This window comes from Heterocephalus glaber, unplaced genomic scaffold (genome assembly GCF_053883595.1).
Source record: "Heterocephalus glaber isolate CG9 unplaced genomic scaffold, H.glaber_assembly_v1.0 deba00001579, whole genome shotgun sequence".
Classification (NCBI taxonomy): domain Eukaryota; kingdom Metazoa; phylum Chordata; class Mammalia; order Rodentia; family Bathyergidae; genus Heterocephalus; species Heterocephalus glaber.
Genome location: NW_028258360.1, coordinates 8,963,299 through 8,985,978, shown reverse-complemented (window position 1 = coordinate 8,985,978; position 22,680 = coordinate 8,963,299). Strand labels below are relative to the sequence as shown.

General features: G+C 50.4%; 1 long non-coding RNA gene across 1 annotated transcript; it reads right to left on the bottom strand.

The window, feature by feature from the left end:
• Positions 1–1,082: 1,082 nt before the first annotated feature.
• Positions 1,083–8,999, bottom strand: LOC101719660 (uncharacterized). Its single transcript, XR_001184336.2, has 3 exons — positions 8,665–8,999; positions 2,552–2,675; positions 1,083–2,082 (listed from the first exon to the last, which is right to left on the bottom strand). It is a non-coding gene; the product is annotated as an uncharacterized LOC101719660 (long non-coding RNA).
• Positions 9,000–22,680: the final 13,681 nt, after the last annotated feature.

The window sequence follows — 22,680 nt, the reverse complement described above, 5'->3', positions numbered from 1 at the left end:
ATGAACTCTAAAATATGACTTTTCTAAGAATCTAGGCAAGCACAAAATATGGCCCTAGGCATGGGAATGGAATGTTCTTTCTAAAAGCTGGAGTAATTATAGTCTCTCCCAAAGTCATTCTCAAAAATAATGGCCCACATGACTGGTTGTGACCATCAGCAGAATATTATTTTCCACAAAGCCCTCTGTGTCGTTCAGTTCAGGTATCAGTAACGGCACTTTCAGGCTGTCCCCAGATGGAAGCGATGGTCCCCACAACTGCACCCCACTGAGGCAAGACGAGTGGCCTGGCTGAAGTGTAATTACCCTGACACACTCCTGATTCAAGTCCAATCTGCAGGGACCTGGCTATTTCATTTCCTTGGAGACAATCACAGGAGACAACACTTTCAGACTGGGGGAAATCCCACGGGGGTGAATGGCAACTGCACCCCTCTGATGGGTTGGCGACTTCCTGTCAGGCCTCTACCCTGTTGAGCCTAGGTCCTACAGAGAGGAGACGGGAGCCTAGCACCCTTCACCTGGCCCCCTGCAAAGTAGGTGTGGAGGAGCCCGTCACAGCTGGCAGCTGGTGCGTCCACTAGAGCCACAGAAGGAGCTCTTCTGGAGCCTCGGCTTGGGGTGGACCTTGGTAGGTCTCCGAGGACTTGATCACCAAGGTGTAGCTTCTCCAAAGCGGAAAGAGATACCGATGGAGTGAACATGTGCACAGCACAAGCCTGGGACAGGGGCTCGGAGAGAGGAGAAGTCGTATCCTCAGCACCAGACGGGGTAGAGTGGATTTTACCAAAGGCCATGGGTCGATTCGGGCTGAGAGCCCCTTCTGGGCTCTGACCCTTTTTGGAAGTGAAGGAAGGGGTCCTAAGGAGAGAACCCAATCTGTGTGCTCCCAAGAGAGGACACAGGTGTTCAGTACTTCAGAGAGAAAGATGCTCTCTCTCCTGAGCAGTCCCATTTTTCTCACTGAAGTGAGTCACAATTTAAATTTACGGTAATCATCTGGGGATTTAGTTCTGGTGCTGCTGCCTGCCTCGAAAGCGCAAGATCCTGAGTTTGATCCCTGGTACCAAGAAACAGACAAACAAACAAACAAATAAATTTATGATACCTGATGCAAGAGGACGACTCAGTCCCCTGCAGGCCAGGCAGGACACAGCTAGAGGGAACTGCCGGCTACACGCTGTCTCCATCCCCGTGTCTACCCAAGGCTGTGTGCTTCGTGCCTGGCTGCTGAGTCCATGCAGAGACACACACCCGGGGGGCTTCCCGCCACCCCTGGCCGGCCAGAGTCCCCACCTGGGAGGTCACCCGGGTCCCATTGGCCTCTGGCCACCCCATACCCTTTGCTCTGAAGTGCAGAGAGTTAATGGTGTCCAGATGTCCAGAGAGCTGAGGTCCCCACCATTTACTCTCAGAATATGCAATACACACTTAATTTAGACACATACGTGTGCACACACACATACACGTGAACTAGGGAATGACTATGCACGTCACAGTTTTCCTTCTATGTAATTTGAATCCTTTCCCCCTCATCTCAGTGTAACCATGGGATGAAACAGGTAATAACAATAACAACTTCTCAGCATGGATAAGGTCCAGGGTTCCATCCCCAGTGCTGCAAAAAATCGATAACAAATTCCCATGGTGGCCTTGCCACTCCCTGGACAGCACAAGCGACTGTCTCCAGCAGTAGTGTCAGAGGTTGGGAAGGTACAGAGGATGGGGATGGAAATCTTTTAGAAAATTCTAACACCCCATCTTACCTCCCATACGAAGGATGACCAATTTATTGTTGAATGTTTAAATTTAAAAATTTTATTACACTAAAATCCACCTTCCCCCCTCAAAACACTTCCTCAGAATACTCTTCTGTAGTTGCGCTGTTGTGGCTACCTTGATGTCATGAATCAATTCAAAATGTTTCCCTTTCATGTCAGTTTGACTTTGGGGAAGATCCAGGAGTTGCACAGTGCATTAAGGCGGGTAAAGTAGAGGAGGACACAGCATCGTGTTTTTACACACTGCCTTTCTGTTGGGTGGCGCTCGGCAGCAGCGTTTGTCGTAGTTTTTATCACACCTCTGAAAGACAGTCAGAAGAGAGGACTCCAAAGCTGTTTAGACAGTGGCCAGAAAGATGGGCTGAGAGTGCTCAAAGCAAGGGGCAGAATTTTGAGGGGACTCATGGTGATGTTTCTCTTACTGTAATTAAAAAAATCTAAACATGTATGGTTACTTTCATCAGCCCTGACAGGTTAAACTTCACCCCCTAGGAATGAATGTTCTGAGTGAATAGCTCCTCACACAAGAACATAATTGAACAGATCAGTCTCCACTTCTCCCTGTTTTAGTAAAGGTGGAAGCGCTCCTGGCGTACCTGTGCTGATTGAATCGCATACCCTGGGCACTTCTGTTGGGACACACAATGGTGTGTAGGCATGGAGTGCATCGTACACATCTTGTTTTGGCCTGGGACCAGCTTGTTTTGGGGGCACTGGCTTCCACCACACAGGAAAGGAAAGTTTTGGCTTTTCTAAGTGTTTTTACTCACCATTGGTAGGACAGCACGTGGCTAGCTTGGCTTTATCATCTGGGTTTTCCGCTCTGCTCATCTCAGCAGCTCCCTCAGTGACAGATGAATTTGAAGGATACCTAGGATGCTGGCTTGTCTCCACCTGCTAGGCAAAGAAGAATCATCACATAGAGTTTCTTCTCAGGGACTCTCGGCCTCTTGACTCTACAGCACCCTAAACCACCCATGTGATTTCTTATTTCCCAGATTCACCACATTTCTCTCTGAACACGACACAGGTTCGGGCCACCCACAGCCAAGGAGTTTGTAGACCTACTTACTAATGAGTGCGTTCACCTGGTACTCAGGGAGTACCCACAACTCTTACTGTTCACCAAGAATTTGTAAAAGAGTAAAATAGCCATTTGATTTACTTTCTGGAAATGATCATTAATTTAGTGGTGATCTACATTAAGTCTAGATGATTGCTATAATATTTAATGAGCCACAGCAAAACACTGAGTAGAAGACCGGAACTTATTTAAGGCTAAGACACCACTTGCTTCACCTAGTTAGACAAGCTTCTTCAGAAAGACAGACAAATGTGACTGCATACATAAAAACAGAGACACATGGAAGGGGTGCACAGAGGGGGATACTTAGAGGGAAAGATGAGAGGTGGGCAAGAGGAGTGAAGGAATTAGCTCACACTGTTGTGGAGAACTGATCCAAGATCTTCATGGTGGACCCACAGGCTAGAGACCCACCGAGGAGCTGGGGGTGGAATTCAAGGTGGGCTGCTGGCAGAATTTTTTCTACTCGAGAAACTTTTGACCTGAACTCTTCAACTGATAGGGTGAGCCCCACCCCATCGTGGAGGTGAATCCACTTTTCTCAGTGTTCCTCAGTGTTATGGTTCTGATTTGAAGAGTCCTCCCGGAGTCTTGTTCTGTGTTTGAAGGTGGGGTTTCCAGGTGGTTGGATTGACTGTAAGGGCTCTGGATTAGTCCGTTGGTGAGATTGTGATTGTGTAGCATAATGAGGAGGAGACGGAAATTGTAGGGTCGAAGGGAGTGGGTGATGGAGGCTGCCCTTGGCGACTGTGTCTGGTCCTGGGCCCTTTCTCCCTGACCTCTCTACTTCCTGTTCGCCATGAGGTGAGCAGCTTTCCTCTGACAGGCCCTTCCACAATGCTGTTCCTGCCCCACAATGGGCTTAATCGGGAGCCCAAAGAAATCTTAACTCCTCCGGGTTGTTTTCTCCAGTGTTTTTCACAGCAAGGACAAACTGATTAACGTAACCAATTTAAATGTTAATCTTATCCAAAAAACACCTTCAAAGAAACAATGAGAATAATGTTTCACCAAATACTTAGGCTCTGTGGTCCAGCCAGGTTGACATAAAGAATTAAACATCACAATCTTCATTAATCTTTTCTTGTTGTGGTATTTTCAGTTGTAGTACAATTAGACATTACGTTTGTGTTTTAAAAATTATAAGCGGGTGTGCGTAGGTAAATGAAATTACTCAAATGTCTTTCGAATATTTCATAAACCTTTCTTGTAAATTTTGTTTCTTGTTTTCCTAAATAAGTAAATAAACATCATCTGGGAGGATAAGAATTACTCTGGAAAAACCTACGGTGGGAGTAGAGGAAGAAAAGAGAGGTACATTTCAGAAAAGGAGTGAGGACCCGAGTTCCATGGGCTACTAACTAGGAACTTGGAAGCTACTAACTAGCGGGCGCAGTGCGAGTGGGAGAGGGGGGAGTTTGGGCCCGGCCTGGGCAACTTAGAGACATAATAAGAGTCTGTTTCTCCATGAAGATTTTAAAAAGGGCAGAAGGTATAGTTCAGTGTGAAAGCCCTGGGTCCAATCCTGGTACCACACACAAAAGAGTTACTAACAGGGGTAAAGCTAGCCTGGCCCGGAAGTGGGGAGCTTACTGGGGACCTGGCCTGCTGGGGATGCCCGGGGGCCGCATGGACCAGGGCGGGCTCTGGAGAAGCTGAGGGACAGCTGCTGTGTCCTGTGCCATTGGCGAGCGCCAGCAGGTGGGAGCTGATTCTGTGTGGGCTGGGGAGGGCTCCACCCAGTCCGGAACCCAGAGGCACCTGTGTCCCTATGACACTCACTGTGCCTGTGACCAGGCGTGGGCCCCCGGCTCCCAGCAGGGCTGGGCAGGGGCAGGACTCAGGAGGCCACTGTCCCACTTTCCAGAAGCCCACACAGTGCTTCCCTCCTCCGCTTGCCCACAAACAACCACCCGCACATCAGATATGGGGACCTCAGGGGTGTGATGACAAATACGGTGCGCTCAGATTTTTGAAAACGATTACAGTAAAAGATGCACTGCCACGAATCCCCTCAGAACGCTCTCCCTTCCTTAGAACACACTCATCCTGCCGGCCTCGCCACTTCGCTTCCTGCAGCAGCTCTGGAGCCCTCTTTCCTGAGTGTCTCTACTTGCGCTGTCCTGGCTGCCTCCATGCCCTGAATGGATTCAGCACGTTTGTTTCTCTTCTGTGGTCGTTCTGACTTTGGGAAGAGCCGGAAGTCACACAGTTCCTGATCCGGTGAACAAGGTGGATGAGGCCACGGTGTCATGATTTTACCCAGCCTGCCTTTCCCTTGGATGATGCTCAGCGGCAGCAGCCACTGCATCTAAGGTCACGCTTAGTAAGGACACTCGGGGAAGGAGAGAGCTTTTCATTCACTGTCCGAAGTGTCCTGACATGGGAACTAGAGGATGCCCCATCACACTCTGTGCTGAGCCCCAGCCCAGCAGCAGCCCACTCCTCCTTGTGGGGGCCCTGGCATGAGAAGCTGGTGTGGCCCCAAGGTTGTGTCACTTTCCCATTAATGGGACCCCTGCTGCACCCTGGGGGAAAGCATTCCTCCCGGGAGCTAAAACCTACACATCAGCAGGTCCAGGATTGCAAGGCTGAGAAGGTAGCATTTGCTCAGCAGGGAATTAGTGAGGGAGAAGGAGCCAGGGAACCAATTGCACCAACTCCTGGTGGGGAGAAACATGGCAAAGCCTGAGTGGCCAACTCAGAGAGCAGAAGGCACCAAGCCTGTGGGGCAGGAGCCCTGTGCGGTCCTGTGAGCCACAAGCTGCAGCATAACTGCCCCTCGTCAGCTCAGCCGCTCCACGGCGACAAGGTGCATGGCAGAGTGAGTGACTCCCAGGAGCCCGAGAGCCTTATCAGGCTTCACAGATGTGAACGAGACTTTCCCACTGGGAGGCCAAGCCCAGGGGAACCCGGTGGAGCATGAGGCAGCCCCTGCACCCTGCGTCTCTGGTGGAGCATTGTGGGCAACGGTGACACAGTGACCCCTTCAGATAGGTCGTTTCTTATTTTAATCAACTTCTGGGAAGTGAGTGGCTGACACACAGGGTCACCGTGCCGCTGCTCGCCAGCATTCGCCTCCCTACCCTTCACTCTCTCCCAGTTTGGACACCTTTGCTCTTTAACTGTTCACAGGAAACACCAGTCACCTGCCGGCATCTCAGTACACTTAGTGTCCCCAACACTTGTTAGGGTTTGGGTGACATGACCAGACTATAATCATCATCGTCATCATCATCTGTGAAGCCTTCAGGGATAGCCATATCTAGAAGCACAACTGAAGTTATCAAGTCCTTGTGGCTCTGGTTTTGTTCTTGGACAGAACTTCTCAACACAGCAGGCAAAATGTCCCAGGGATTCCAGAATTACTTGTGCTGAGGACCTCAGAAAACGACAGATACTCTGTCCTCTGCAATAGTCACTCGGTTTCCCCGGAGGAAGTGCTGTAAGGGAACCACTGCCACAATCAGCAGACATAGCAGCAGGTGTTCAGGTAACCATGGCAACAGCCTTCCTTACACACTCCCACAGTGCCACACCCCTCTTTCTTCTGGACAAACACCTTGTCCTGTAAAATGCACTCTGCCTTTCCTTCCAGAAACATACCTCATCCAATTTCTGGTATTGTGCCTATTTTCACAATGCATGTCCTTCAAATACACTGATGTTTCGTTTACAGTTTTTCCCTGTGTTTCTCAGTGCTGATTTCATCCCTTGTGAAACGCACATGGTCCACCTCGGTTCAGGATCTTCCTTTCCTGGGATTCCATAGCAATTTCTGGAATAGTTAGGGTAATCAGCAGGGGTGATATTCAAGTCTAAAGAGAGCTGGAAAACCCTCTGGGTAGAGAATTGGGGTAAATCTTTCCCTCTTATAGATAAGCGTCCAAATGACAATTCCAGATTTCCAACCATTCTGGGGTCCTGAGTTACACAGCCCAGTGCTGACTGATATGGCTCCTGGCCCTATTTCATTTACTTATTTATTTGTGTGTGTATACTTGGAAATTCTCAAAAGGAAGTCTCTAGGCAGACTTAGAAAGTCCTGTGTGCCCCCTTCAGAGCTGCCTCCCTTGTCGTTTGGAGTGCCTATTCCAGGCCTGGAGAATACACTATTACCGTGCAGGGCAGGTGGGGTTGACAGACACTTTCAGGTCACAAGGAGAGTGACAGGGTCATAGAAGGTCTCAGGAGGGGCCATCTGTTCCTTTGAAGAGATCAGGCAGACTTCCTGGGGAGGTGGCAGCTGCCTGCTGTCCCACTCTCCCCGGATGTCCTTGTTTGTGACCATCATAGGAATTTAAGTCATTTGTAAACCTCAGGCCTGGTAGCTCCTTAGTTCATGGCTGGGGCGATAAATTCAGTATTCCTCAAAGCATTGCAGGTGTCTTTGGTGCCAGGTGAAAGAATTCCCTCTCTCCTGATGCTACCAGGCCTTGCTGCGGCCTTGAGTCTGTGGCGTTCCTACTTGTTTTCTCGGCAATGGGCTTGTGGGGTGCAGTGGGGAGACCTGTGAAACTCATCCGGCGTCCTGCACTGGGCTTCTGCTGAAGCTAACAATTATCTTAACACAATATTTACCTTGTGCGGAGTTGCACTGTTCCTGTCTTCCCTCAGCAAGCTCCTGCCGGGTCACGTTCAAAGCAGAGATAAATGTTAGCTCTGGAGAGCGTGCGCTCCACAGAGCCAGAAACATGGGAACTGCTGTCCCCGGAACCCACGGGAGCTCTTCCGTGGCCTCGAGCCCAGGTGCCTGGGGCTGTGTCTGGGGACCCGCTTCTTTGTGACTGTTGCTGGCCATGCCTGCAAAGGTCTCTCCCAAATTACGCCAGAATAGGACAGATGATGTCCTGGTCACTTTCTGCTGGAAAGGAGTGAAGTTTCTCTGAAGGTCATCCGGCGGTGACTGTATTGATTACCTACATCGATCATTTTATCAAGTATTTGCCCAACCTCCACCTAACTCCATGCCATGTCAATGTTGTCTCCTGCCAAAGGGCATGGTGTAGATAAGAGCACAAGTTCCCTGCTAACAGAGTGTCCCCAAAAGAAATGTGGCTGCGGCTTTGATGCTGGCCGGTCCTGGGGCTCTGGCCCAATTTCCTGACCCGATGCAGATGTCTCACTTTCTCCTAACTTGTCAGCGACTGAGAGCAGGGCCAATCATACAGTGCCTTCTTCATCTAAAACCCCGAGCTGCCTCGTTCGAACACACTTTGCAGAATTACAGACTTTGTGGGTGGGGTGCCTGTATGCCTGTGATCTTCTCCGGTCTACATGCTTCCAGCCTTCCTGCTGACCCCAGAATGAAGTCCCAGCCGTGGCAGCTACAGGAAAAACAGAATTTTCCAGAACAACTCACAGCCCTGGGGAGTTTGGTGGGCGAGAAGGAATTAGAGAGTAATCAAATTAGTAGGGCTCAAGCTCTCAACTGACTATAAATGTGACAGAATTATGAGAAGAGGGACTTAAAGAGTGTTGAGTAAGAGAACAGCCCTATTTAAAGGAGGGAGAGACTGAAGTGAAGTTTCAAAAACCTTCATGTGGGGTGTGCACGTGCACGTGTATGTGTGCATTTGTCAAAATTATTTGTGCACAAAATGCAATAGAGAATAATACAGGAAACCCTGCCATGCAGCATGCTTCATTGCGGACGCACACAAACACACACACACACACACACACACACACTCCACACCATGTCTTTACTGATCCTCAGACAGACCCCTGAGCAGCTTAGGAATCACCTATGTCTGAAATCATCAAATCGCAGGGTTTGGTGGGCAGCCTGGGACCCACCTGTTGGGGTTTTCAGGGTGATTCTGTGGCAGCCAGGGCGTGGCTCCTTGTTTTGGATAAGCCCTGGCCATGCCCTCCTGGTGCAATTTCCTCCCGTTCTGCCTTCTGCCCAGGTCCCTGTGGCCCCCGCAGGATGGAATCCATGCACTCCGACTCCTCTGTGGGTGAAGGGAGTTGCTCGTGCCCTGCATCCGGAGCTGGAGAAACTGATCTGTGTCTAGACTTTCAAGTTTCTGTTCTGCATTGCAGAAGAGGTGATGGTTTATATCAGGATGGCTGAAAAGCGGCGTGCGCTCATGGGCAGGAAGGTGACTGGACCGTGGGGTCTGAGCTGACTGCTGGTGGGAGGCGGGTCCTGGTGAGAGGAGGCGGGGCCTGTGGGAGGGGCGGGGCCTGTGGGAGGGGCGGGGCCTGTGGGCGAAGTGGGGGCGGGGAAGAGGCCCTCTCCAGGCTGGGCCTGAAGGGTCCTCTCCCTCCCCGCTCCTCCCTCGAGCTCAGTTTCCTGTGCGCGGTGCGCTGAGCAGTCTCCTCCGCCAGGCCCTCTGCCTGCTGTTTCTTCTTTGCAGCCAGCTGACCAGAGGGAGGTGTGAATTGCGTCTCAGGGATGAGGCCAGTGACTACGATGTGGACCTGATGCTGCCTCCCAGCGAACCCGGAGCCTGCCCCACAGCCCGCTCCTGCTGGGATCTGCCGGCATCCTGGAGCGAGTGGTGGCCCGAATGCCGCCCACATGGACAGAACCGTCTCTGTGAGCATCCGAGGGGGCGGCCTCAGCCTGGGGAGCAGGCAGGAGCGGCCTGGGGCCGGATGACAGCCTCCCCCCAGCTGCTGCCTGCACCAGAGCTTCCAGCACCTTCCTCCCGAGCACGCGGCCTGCGGAGCGGATGGCCCGCAGCATCCAGGCAGAGGTGGGGCAGCCCGGAGAGGCGCGAGGCCAGGACAAGGCCAGGACCAGCGCGGAGAGGCGAGTGCTGGGACGTGCTGGGCCCTTTCCAGGCGCTCCCCGGTCAGAGGGAGGCGGGACGCGACCTAGGAGGGGCAGAGACGCCTCCGCACGCCTCAGTCTCCCGCCAGGACCGTGCTGTGACTGCCCTCAGCCCCTGGACCGGGCTTCCTCCGCCGGCTCCGCTCCGGTGGCCCAGTGCTCTGCGCACCGGCTCTCTCCCTCCTGGAGAGCAAGGCTTTCTGCCCTCCTCTCTCCTGTCTCCTCTTCTGTTCTCCCCTGAAGCCCCTGCCCTCGGCTCACTCCTCTCTCCTGCAGCCACCCTTCTTTGCTTTTCCAGGACTGAGGATTGATTGAACCCGGGGCCTTTGCATCAGCTACATCGGTAGACTTCTTTTTATTTTCAGTTTTGAGTTTTCAGCTTTTTGCAGCTTAGTTCCACACCTCAGGGGGAGAAGACTTTTCCCCGAGGCACTTCCTCTTTCCGCAGGTGGAGAATGAGAAGCAAAGCTCTGATGGCCGGATCTTCCCATCCTGCTTCGGAAGGGCCCACATCGCAGCTCTCTCACTCCTCCGTGAGCGCTTCACTGCACAGCACGTCCTGAGACCAGAGCTTCGCAGCCTCCTCCCGGCTGACACCAGGGCCAGACAACCCTCTGGGCTGGGCCCACCCTGGGCTCCCCCACTAGATGCCAAGAGCACCCCACCTCGCTGGTGACAGCCACACTCTAGACCTGGCCAGATGTCCCCCAGGGACACAATTGCCTCTGGTTGAGAGAGACTGAACTCCTGCACTCACTGGCGGGGCTTTCGGAAGGTGAGTGCTTTGTGGGGCTCACAGCTGACTGCTGTCAGGAGGCGGGGCCTGGCGGGAAGAGGGGGTTGTGGGCGTGGCCTGGAAGGTTCCTCCCCCTCCAACTCCTCCCTTCTCCTGCTTCCTGTCTTCCATGCCCTGAGCAGCTCTGCTCCGCCAGGCCCCTCTGCCTTGGACCCGCCCACCAGGGCCTGAAACCGCTACAGACTGTCAGCCGAAATAAACCTCTCCTCCTTTAACTTCTGGGTGTTGAGATGTGAGGGTGTTTCCATGAAGAAAGAGACTAAAATAAGAGCTTGATTCTTTGAATGCGAATTCAGAAAGAATGGCTTTCGTCTAATGCATTGGGTTTTTGGGCCATAATAGAAGTAAAGCTAAATGCTGACTATACACCATGAATTTTCTGTATTGTTTTACTGCTTAAATATGTTGCATGAGTTGAGTTGCCTTTCATATCACGCTCACAGTATGCATTATTCCTTGAAATATGGTGGTAACAGATCTAAAGCTAAAATCAGTGTTGACCGATTTGGAAAGTGTCTATCTGTGATAAGCAGTAAATCTCAGGGTCTTCTACCCTCTCCCCCAGATCAAACATTGTTTGGTAATAACATAGTCTTACCTGGGTCATAACATTGTATTATTTCACATTTATGTTGTGCTTTGTATTACTGATCACTGTACATTTTACATTTTGCCAGGAGTTTTATTAAAACCATTTATTTTGGATAATAAGGTAGATGAGATATTTATAGCAGTAACATTCTTGAAAACACTATAAACACATGTTTCAAAATCTAGGAGACCACAAGAAGAATTCTGATTTGTGGAAAACTTGTTACTTGTTTTTGAGAATTTCTTATTAATGCAACAGAATTACTGGTTTCCCCCAGAGCTGCAGAGACAGACTGTGGCCACCAGCAATCTTTATAGTTAAAATAAAATTAAGAAAGCTAGGGTTAATATTATAAATAATTGATTATCATTTAGTATGAAGTAATTACCTTTAAAGTAATTATCAGAGTGAACAAGTGACTGCTTCAGGATTATTGCTTAATTACTATTAAACAACAAAGTACATATGGCATATTGGTATTCCTTGTTTATTAGTATTTTTACAAGCACAGATGGCTTTGTACAATCAGGAAGACTAATAGGGAATAATCTTTTTTAATGTAATTGTCACATAAATATGTCAAATGATTTTCTGTTTGTTTTCCTAACATTATAATGTATTTTAATTAAGATGCTAAGGACAGTAATTTTCCCTACCTAACCAAACCTAACAGGAAAGATATATTTAAAATGTTCTTAAAGCTTTATTATAAAAACATTTATATTATACCACTCCTTTTCACATAGAACTGTGATCTAGCTTTTATGTCAGCTGAAAAATGCATAGAAATGAAGAGAAGGAGGGTCACTGTGTGGATGACCAGGGTAGAAGAGAGCCCAGGTTCTGCGGGGCTCTGTTGGGCCAGCACAGTTCCCAGGGAGGTTATGTGTGGTGCCCTTGCACAATCTTCCCAAGTGAAACTGCAGAAACATGGTACAGGGGCCCGACAGCCTCCCTCAGGATCACTTCTCTCTCAGCTCAGCTTCAGACACAACTGGAACTCCCTTCTTTTCCAATTTGCTGCTTTATTCAGTCCCCCATGGTTCTAGTTAGGGCTTTGCCAGTAATGCAGACAGGTCGGGGTACCCTGCTCACCCCAAAAGCCACCCTCTCCCTGCGCACAGACACCCCAGGTACACCTATCCTTCCCGACAGCCACTCACCACCCCTGCTGACCCATCCCAGCATCTTTTGGAAACAAGCTAAACCCTGTCCAGTGTGCATTCTCCATGCTAAGGACATGAGTGTCATCCGCTCTAGACTGAAGCCCTGGGATTTGCACAGAAAGTCTCACCAAATAGAACTCTTTAAACAGCATCATTTGTCAGAGAAATGGTGACAAACCATGTGAAATAACCAAGTCTGATTTCCTGATTGAAGAAATTGGGGAGGGGGGAAGAGGGAGAGAGAAACATGCTAATGACTGCCGAGACCTTTAGACTTCTCTGTCGGGAGGCCTCCATTCCAAGTGGACAACTTGATTCCAAAGGAAAAGTATGAATTATTAATTTCAATAATGCAAAAAGGCCTCCAAGGAGACTGGCTTTTTCATTATGAGACAAGGTCATTCATACAGGTCAGATTACCCCAGGCTATGATTATAAAAGGATAGTGTATATTGTTTTACATAAAAGTTTTGTGGTATGCACCATAATCCCCCTCATTTGATAAATATTAGCTCACTCAAAACATTTCCGGTCAATGTTTCCAAGTTTCTGAGAACTCACTGTCACCCAGGGAGCATGTTCCAAGTCCTTCCCTTTCGGACTGTCCTTGTCACTGGCAGCTGCTGGCATCTGAGGTTACTGGCTGGCTGTGCGTGGCTGCAGGGCTAGAACCTCTAAGAGCACCCCTCTCCTCCTGGGGACATAAATGGATCAGTGGGGGTGACTCCCATGAGAGTTCGCACACAGCTAGGTGGAAGTGTCCACTGAGGCTGGACCCCAGCCTGCTGCAGTGGACACTCACTGTCCCAGAGGATGTGGAGCTCCCGGCAGTACCAGAGCTGTACCACTGCAGTGTCACGAGACATAGCATGTGTAGCAGGCGGCCACAGGTATAGCAGCTGGTCACAGCAGGGCAAATCCCTGAGTGGCCACACCCCTCGAGGCTGTTCTGTGCTGTAGAGTCTGGCCCCAAATCAACAGGTCCCAAGAGAAGTGGAATTTCCATTCTTCTCTAACCCTAACCCTCCCTCATTTTCTACCAAAGAATAATCAAGTTTGTAGAACCACCGAGTAAAAGACTCTTTGATCTGCCGCAATTCTAGACTGTCATTTGTTTGAAAAACATTGAATTATGCTTTTCAAAGTGTAACAGGCACTGTCCACTGGGCTGTCTGTGATAAGGCAAACACCTATGCCCGTGGCTGTCCAGCACGGTAGCCGCGATCCAGGGGGTCATGGAACACCAGAGCTGGGGCTACTGTGACTGATTTTACAATTTAGTTTTGTTGCATTTGAGTGAAGCAGCCTCACGGGACTAGTGGGTGTTCTACTGACACTCTTAAGGTTTAAATTAGTTGGTCACTGACTTTTTAAAGATAGGCTATTTGTCTTCTGTAAAATCAGGGTTATCAAAGCAAACTCATCATCCAAATATTGCTAAAGCTGTCTCCCTGAAACAGACGTGAAACACAGAAATTCTGCCCTGGGCCCTCGTCTGTGAAGTTCAGACTCCTCAGCTTCACATGGCCCTGCCCAGCGACGTCACATCCTGAGGTTCAATGTTCAGCCTCACTGACTCTAGCACAACAACCTGACCTGGTATTAAATTATCCATTGGATGCGTTGATCCTGAAATAATGAAATAAACCAGGCTTTCTCTCATTTAGATTAGTTGGTCATTGATAAATGGACACTGGGCACTCTCCGGGTGTCCCAAGGGTGGGCAAACGGATCAGGTCCTAACCCTGACGCAGCTATGTGTTCTTCTCCAGCAGGCTCCACACTCCACTCTTCCAAGGCATGTGGGGTTTAAGTCTGTCTAGAGCGGGGCTGGCAATATTTCTCTGAAAAAGGCCAGGTTGGCGGCTTCCTGGGGCACCTGGTCCTCTCTGGTGTTGTTGCTCGGAAGCAGCCACAGACACAGGTTGAAGGAAGATGGATGGCGGCCCTGCATCTAGGGCTGATTTGCAAACACTCTCCTGGGTGGAATGGACCCTCAGCCTGTCCTCTCTGACCCCTGATGACTGTGGACAAGTGATGACCTCCCTGCATATTTAACAAGAGCCAATTGTATGTTGGTTGGCCCATGCACATCTGCCCAGTGACCCTGGATGGCAGTGGTGGCCTGATGTTCTGCTCATTTCCACATCAGAATGTCTGCATTTTGTATTATTTCCTCTTATTTAGATCATGGCAATAGGGTCTTTGATTCCCCAGCACAATTCCCTTGTGATGCCACTAGTGATGAACACCCCAGAGGCCAGGCGGAAAAGTCTCATCCACTAATCAGACAGTTGTGTTTCATGTGACCTTTGATTTGGGTTCCTGACGAAGCAGTGACATTTCCTCTTGCTCCACCTCTCGGCGTTCCACACTTAGTAATTAGGATGCAGTTTGCCAGGGAGAAGAGCAGATCAAGACAGAAAGCATCCAGGGATAAGTTTAATTCTAAATGGAAAATGGGAAACAAAACAGAAAAACCACCCCAGAACGCACCGGGGAACTGCTGTGAGCACCATTCCATGTTGAGAAGCTAAGGCATTTCATCTTTAATTTTTCCTTTTGTTATTTTACTCACTTTGTTGGGGGTGACCATAAATTAATGAGATCTACAAGGGTGATTGAAAATATGAATATTTAAATTTTTAAAATATATCACGGTGAAAGACACACTGCCATGAATCCCCTTCAAAATCCCTTCCTCACCTCAAGCACACTCATCCCACAGTTCTTGCCATTTTTGCAGCAGCTCTGGAGTCCTCTTTCCTGAGTGTGATCAAAAATACAGTGAATGCTGCTGCCAAGCGCCATCCAAAGGAAAGGGGGCTCATAAAAATACAATGCTGTGTCTCATCCACTTTAGTCACCCAATCTGGCACCGTGTGATTTCTGGCTTTTCCTAAAGTCAAAATGATCATGAAAGGCAGATGTTTTCAATCAATTTGGGACATGGAGGCAGCCAGGGCAGCGAAAATAAAGACCCTCAGGAAAGAGGACTCCAGAGCGGCTGCAGGAAGTGGCAAGGATGATGGGATGAGTGTGCTCAAAGTGAGGGGGAGGATTATAGAAGGGATGGATGACAATACATTTTTAAATTTAATTAATTTTTAGAAAATTTAGTCAGGCATGGTGGTGCACACACCTGTAATCCCAGCACTTGGGGGGCTGAGGCAGGAGGATCACTGTGAATTCCAGGCCAGCCTGAACTAGAGAAAGAGATGCTGTCTCAAAACAAAACAAATTTTTTTAGGAAATTAAGCATCGACTAGTTTTTGATCACACCTCATACGCTGCTGCACCCGGCCCAGAGCTCATCGGCTGTGACCTTGTCTTTGGGTGTCTGAGGGCAGTTTCACTTCCCTGGCTCTTTTCTAGGTTACAAAGAGAAGGGTCTGGGGCAGTGAATTAATGATGTCATCACCAACAAGGATCTTCGTGGGGAGAGCAAGTGGGAAGCTCCCTCGGCAAGGAGGGGAAGCTCCATTTGCCAATCTTGCTGTCCTCAGAACGGACAGATCAGGCCCATGATAGAAATGCCAGCAAAGGCCCCGGGGTGGCTCAGGCTGCCAAGCTGAGCATCAAAATGCCTCTGAAGGAAGTGCGCTTGCTCCCGTTCCCTGGGAATTGACAAGTGGCCAGCCTGTGTAAAGCCATGCTGTCACGACTGACAGATGTCAGCACGCCAGCAGGGGGGGAAGTGGCTTCATTAATGGCGATTCACTTCCTGGACAGCAGTACTGATATGAGCAGTAAAATAAACACATACAGCCCAGACTGGACAGGGCCTCGCTTCTGACCCGCGGAAAGGACAGAGAGGAACGCTGACGCCACGGACTAAGCCTCAGCACTCTTGTCCCTCTATAGGACAAATGCAAGCACTTCTGCTCCTGCCTGTTGATCTGGATGCAGACAGGAAGCAGTGTCTCTGGCCACACCTTTTCCCATCATTCCTGCTTTTGCTGTCATTACGGAATTTTATGAACTGATGCAAGATGCATTGCCGTGAAACAGGAGTTAAATATGTCCTTGTTTCTTTGAGAGACAAAGTTAAATTATGGAAGAATTTGTTCAAAGCAAATTGTTTTCAAAAATGGCATAGAACTGTAGAATCTTCATCTAAAGTGTAGATAAAGCAACAGTAGCTGTCAAGGAGAAAACTCTAGAACTAAGCTATCTGAAGTAATTTGCTCCATACTAGTTGCTAAGTTCTCAGTGGTCTGCAGGGATACTTAGAGGGAAATGTAGGTAGGGACATGGGTCATGACCTGGGTGGCCGACGGTTACACAAATGACCACACTCTCACCTTGCGCTGTGTACTTGAGGAAGTTGGACAGGAAATTAGGAAGCAAAGTCCCCTGGATGTCCTTGGATATGGACGGGCATCACCATCACATGTATGGAGCCCATGTCCTCCCCGCATGGGGCCACTGGTCTCTGCCTATTCCTGCTCTCTCTGAATTTTTAAAAGACACATTCTTTCCTTGGTAAGCTCATTTCTCCAGGCGAGGTTGACTCCGGCCAGGGTGGTCTCGCCTTCCCTTCAAGTCACTGCTGCAGATGTTTCTCTGCTCATGAGGAAGTTTTGTCCCAATAGATTCACTGCGGGCCTGACCCGGGGATCAACACAGCTTGGCCCAGCCTGACTGAAACCCTATATTGGGCAGAATTGCCTAAAGCAAAGCCTGCTCTACACTAAATGTTGAAAAACCCCTGTAACGTCCTGAATACTGTGCAGCAGAAGCGATGTGGCTGGACAGAGCTTGCCATTTACCTGCAGCTGAACACGGGGGCTGAGGAGTGTTAGAAGGACTGAACCCAGATAACTGATGCGTGATGGGGAGGCTACAGCAATGAGGGAGCAGTCTCAGTGGTGTTCTTTTTTCCCAACCTGGGAGCTGGGACCCCGATGTGAACTCTGCGATGATACGCAGAACATCAGTGTGTCAAAGCAAAGATTTTCTTTGTTGACAGTTACCATCATTTTGACATCTCTTTTCCTGTGTTAATGTCACCATCATCTTAATATTAGAATTCACCAGTATCTAAGGTTTAAACTCTCACCAGTGATCTTGGAAGACTCAGGAATGTTAGGTGATGCTCCTATGGAGTAGGTTTGAAAGAAAATAGAAAAATAAATGACAATAACCAAAAGTGACTCTTACTGCCATGACCAGAGGAGGTGTTTGATATTCGATATGTCATGGGATCCTGCTGTAACCTGCTTGTGGACATCCAGCCAAGTCAGAGTTCCGGGTCCAGGCTGATGCTTCCAGTGTCAGTTTTACCTGCTATGCTATTTGATCTCTCTGAAAACTGGCACGAGGGCCTGTAAAACAGAAACAGCCCCTAGGTTTCCCGGCACTGTCGTACTTCTAATGCCTGGAAAGATTTTGGTGTGCGAGGGTGTTATGGTTTAGATCTCGATGTTCCCTTCGAGAGGGAGACTGGATCACTGGGCTCAGAACTGACTTGTTGCTAGGAAGCTGACTTGTTGCTAGGAGGCAGGGCCTGGTGGGAAGGGGCATTGCCTGGAAGGATTCTTCTCCCTCAGGCTTCTCTTCCACCCTGGCCTTTGCACCATGCTGCCCTGCCTGAGGCCACCCAATCAAGGGCTGCAGCCTCTACAGGCTGCGAGCCACAGTGCTGGTGTCAGCTACTGAGCCCCAGCGAGGAGAAGCACATCTAAGACTGCAGCTGAGTAAACCGTCAGTAAATGTCCCCTCGTGCTCTGGGTGACCACCTGGGACACTGTATGTCTGCTACTGTGACTCCTGGCACAGCTAGGACTAACTGCAGGATCTCGGCAAATTCTGAAACCCATGGAAACGTTGAATTTTACCTCAGCCCTGAGCTCCCAGAAGACAGGTGTGGGTCAGGACTTGGCTCAGCTCCTGTGTCCCTTGCTCAGCCCACACCTTTCCTCCGTGACTCAGCGGGGCCCCACCCTCCTGCAGACCCCATGAGATCTGCGTCTCTGGACCCCAAGCATAGGCTAATGAAGAACAAATAGAGCAAGAGAGAGCCCAAGAAGGATGGGCTGGGTGGGTTTGAAGAGCGAGGAGATATTTTTCAAGGGGATGAATGGCAATGTATCTTCTACTGTGATCCATTTTTTAAAAGAAAAAAAGTTCCCTGATAAATTCTCCCTATTTCAATCCCTTGAATACAATCCTCACCTTATTTGCCCTGAGCATTTTGTCCTGAACACTGGTCTGTGAGTTTTCAGGCCTGAAAACTGTGCTACTCAGACTCTTACAGAACTCGGAGTTATTATGAGCTTTGAGTTCCACTAAAATGCTTAGCAACAGCCTCGGCCCGAGACTGGTCCTAAGCACCAGTTCTGATGACCATGGTGGCATATTCACCAAGTGACTTGTGCTTCACAAAATAATGCCGAAATTTGCTTCAATTTAATCATCCTGATTATTCTCAAAGTTATTGGCTCCCACTGTACAGGCGAGTAAACAGAGAAGGACCCAGTGGTCTGCTGATGTCACCCATGGAGGGAGGCAAAGCTGGGTTGGAAGCCATGCTGTTTGCACCTTGCTGTGTCTTCAAGACAGAGGGGAGGCCCGGGGCCTCTGACCATGCTCAGCGGGGGCTCTCACCTGGGTGCCCGCCCTTCTTCCAAGTCCTTTTCCTATGCGCGTGGGTCCCCAGGGTGCTGCTCCTGTCAGCCCCGACCTGCATCGGTACCAGCTCATCACAGCAGCCGGGCAGGGCAGACTCCTTCCTAGGCCCTGAAGCCAGCTGCCCAAATGTCCCCACTTGCTCTGCCCAGCCCCCCCCCTTGGGACAGCACAGCCACCTGCGAGTACTCGACGGGCCCCGCCCCAGTCCTGGTCCTGTCTGGCACCTAGAAGATCTGGCGACAAAGCTAATTAGCTCTCAGGATGGACTTGAAAATGTACTTTCCATAAAACCAATTTCTTTGAAGTGCTTATTATGAGCATCTCTGCACTGGCATCTCTTTCACTGTAATATCGATCTGAATCTATTGCTAATCCAAGGAGCACAAAGAACACGCCCGATCCAAGGTGCAGATGGCACACAAGGTGGTTGCCCAGCCAGCAGCCAGCAATGGGCGGGGCCGGGTGGTGGGGAATCAGAATGGGAAACGCGCGGAGCCTGTTTTGTCCTCGCTGCCTGGCTCCCTCTCGGCAGCCCTGGGAGGAGGCCAGACACTGTTTTGTAGGGGCCGCTCCTCAGGTGAGGGAGGCTCTGCAGCGCACCCCGAGGCTGTCCACACACGGGTGTGGGTGCCCACAGGACGGCCGCGCAGTCTCTGCCTGCCTCTTTCCTTGTCACAGTCTCCGGGCTCCTCTTCTGCCCACCACAATGGCCCATTGATGTCAGGGAGCTGGCACTTCCCTCGCTCTCTGGCTTCAAACAGAAACATGACTATCTTCCTGTGCCCGCTGCGAGGGAAGTTTTCTTTCCATCTGACCCTCCAGTGCTTGCTATTCTGTGCAGATGTTGGAAAACTCTGGGCCAAAGAACAAGTCTGTCTTTCTGACAAAAACAAACAAACAGCCGAATGAGCAGGAGAGGCAGAGTTGGGAGAGGCAGTCTGGTTTTCTGAGGACCCAGCTTCCGGGCCAGGGTGGGGTCTCCGTAGGGTAGGATGTAGTTAGGACTCTTTCCGCTGTCACAGATTTGGGGACAGAAGCATTTTTCTCTGTGTCAATTGGCCCCAGGTACTCTGTGTAGTCTGTCAGGAGCATAAGGCAAAACCAGGCAGAATCTGAGAAAAAAAATGCTGCATGTTAGATCCTGCAAGGCTTTCCTTTTTAAAAATTAAATTTATTTTTGACCAGTACATAAAAACATAAAGCTGTATACGTTAGCGGATCTGTTAGTATAGATAACGTTTTGATACAGGCACGTAAACAGAGTGTGATGCTAAAATCAGGTTACACACACCTACAAGGCTCTTCTTTCTGTTTGGATGTTTTTCTCTGCGAGTCAGAAACTGCCCAGATTCAGAAACCAATCCAGAATAGGTTTTTACAAACCATATAAAATGTCTACTAGGAATCAATCACTCCTTCCACATGTATGGGGAAGCGCCCCACAGAGTGTCTTGGTAAGAAGTTGTTGACTGCTGTGCCTCGAGTTGTGCCAGACATGACCCCTGTCTTGGTGACTGGCTGCAGGGCACGATGGCTCTCTCCCCTTCATCACAGAGTGGGCACGCTAACCTCTCCAGCATTTACCCACCATGAGGTGCTCATCTGAGTTTCCGTGAATGCTCCTTCATGACGTGCCCGGATGTGAATCCCACGTGACCCTGGTGATGCCCGTCAGCAACTGGCATCCGCGTCATCTCAGAGCCAAACGGTGCTGGGTCTCAGCGAACATAGTGTCCTCTCCTGTGGGCAGTTTTCTTCTCTCCTGCGTCCTCTCCCTTCATCATGAGACACTGCTGAGCTCTGTTAGGATGGAAAAGCTCCAGAAGACGGGCCTGCCGGGGTGGCAGGGAGATGCCTGGTACACACATGGGACAGGTGGGCTGTGGCCCTGCTGTGCCTGACATTGCCCCTCTCACCCCAAGCCAATTCTCACTCCGTAGCTGCTATTCAGCTCATGTGTTTTGCTGACGAAAGCCCTGAAAAGCTCATCTGGAAACATCCACATGAAACACTGCTTTTTTTTAAAGGGTAAAATCAGAGGTCGAAGGTGAATTTTTTTACATTTTCTATTTTTTAAGTGCCACTAAAATATTTTAAAGTTTATTTTGAATTTTGTGATTTTTTATATATAAATCAATCTTGATTGAAAAGAGGGGCTTTTAGATGGGAGTTGCTCCAGGTGTACCATAGGGAACCTTCTTCCTTGGAAGGAGGAGAAGACAGAGAAAGGATTTCTGTAGACAGGATGGGGACTGGAAAGGAATGAACAGGAGTGATGAGCACTCAATGGTCCATTTTCCCTCATGCACGGCACAGCGAGAGAACACGTTAGTACCAGGATAAGCTGGTTATTCTTGGAACTAGGACAGGGTCTGTGGAGGAAGATTGGCCCTGTGCTCTGCTTTCCAGAGTCTGCTGGTTTTACACCTGGCAGATTTCTGGCAAACCGTGCCAGGCTGTGCAGTGAACAGGAGGTCCCAGAAAGGCTGCCTGCTGCCGAGGGTGCAGCCACCATCCCATGCAGGGAGGTCCCCCATGTAGTCAGACTGCTTTCCTCCTAACAGAACCTAGCCTGGTTGCCCTTAGGGGCTCTTGGGCCGGGAGGCCACTGGCAGGTGTTCTGCTAAATTGAGCCCTGGCTGGGGGGCCATGCAGCTGTTTATGGCAGGAAGAGCAAGACCTGGCTCCTGGGAGCTGGGGGAGGACTTCCCAGGCAGCTCAGCCACCACAGTGGTGCCCGGTCCTCTCTGTGTGTCGCCTCCGGGCTGAGCTGAGGGGAGAAGGGGCCAAAGACACCGACAAGGCCAGCACCACCTGCTGCCACGTGAGGTCGGTCAGTCAGAGGGAGGGAAGAGAGAGCGAGGGGAAGTGTCTCCATCCGCCCAGCCAGAGGAGGAACAGGGACAGGCAGAGCCCTCCGGGTGGTGCCTCGGTCCAGAGCCCTCTTGGATTGCTGCCGTCTCTGTCTGCTGTCCTCTGTGTCCGTCTCTGTCCTCTGCCCCTCCGGAATGAGGCAGATGCCTTGGGACTCCTGACCTCAGGTGCAGCCCGGGGCTCCCTGACCAGGCTGTTCCCTGTGAGTGCAGCAGCTCAGCCTGGGGCTGCCAGTGGGAGCTGCCCTAGGCAGCCCGACTGCCCTCAGGGAAGGGCTCCCCTCCCAGCCCTCTGGGTCTCAGACCTGCCTTCTCCACAGGTGCCGGTGCCAGAGCCTGGTCCTCCGAGTGAATCCCTCCAGCCCCTCAGGCTCTGGCTCTGTCTCTCTGTCTCCCACCTACTGGTACCCTTCTGGTTCTCTAGACAGCCCTGACCACCTGAGGAGTTGCCATTTCTTGCTTTTCCCTTTACAGACTCGAGGTGGACACTCATCCTGAGTAGGAAGTTAGCAAATGCAGAAACTCGAGGCCGCTTAGGTGGATGTCAGATAGGAAGAAACGTCCATGTGCTGCACAGCGTGTGGCCCTTACACTGCAGGGCGGCCCTTTGTGACTGTGGACGTGCTGTCCTTGGGTGGGTGACATCCTTCTCTGCTCCAGCTCAGCCTCTTGCTCCTGAATGTCTCTGGTCCTTGGCCTGCTGGGCCACGGCTTCTCCCCCTCCCAGGAAAGCCAGGGTCTCCCTGGACCCAGAGCACCCACGGTGTGTTAGGCCGTAGACCCACCACTTCCGGTCACCACTCTCCTCCGGTGGGACCCCTAGGACATGAGGAATGAGTGGGCAACTCAAGGGGAGCAGAGCCTGCAGCCTTGCCTTGCAGACATGGATAATCAGGTCAGGCCGCGGTCCCAGACCTATCAGTGGGGCTCTTCCCTGTCCACCCTCTCCGGGCAGCAGAGTGGACAGTGGT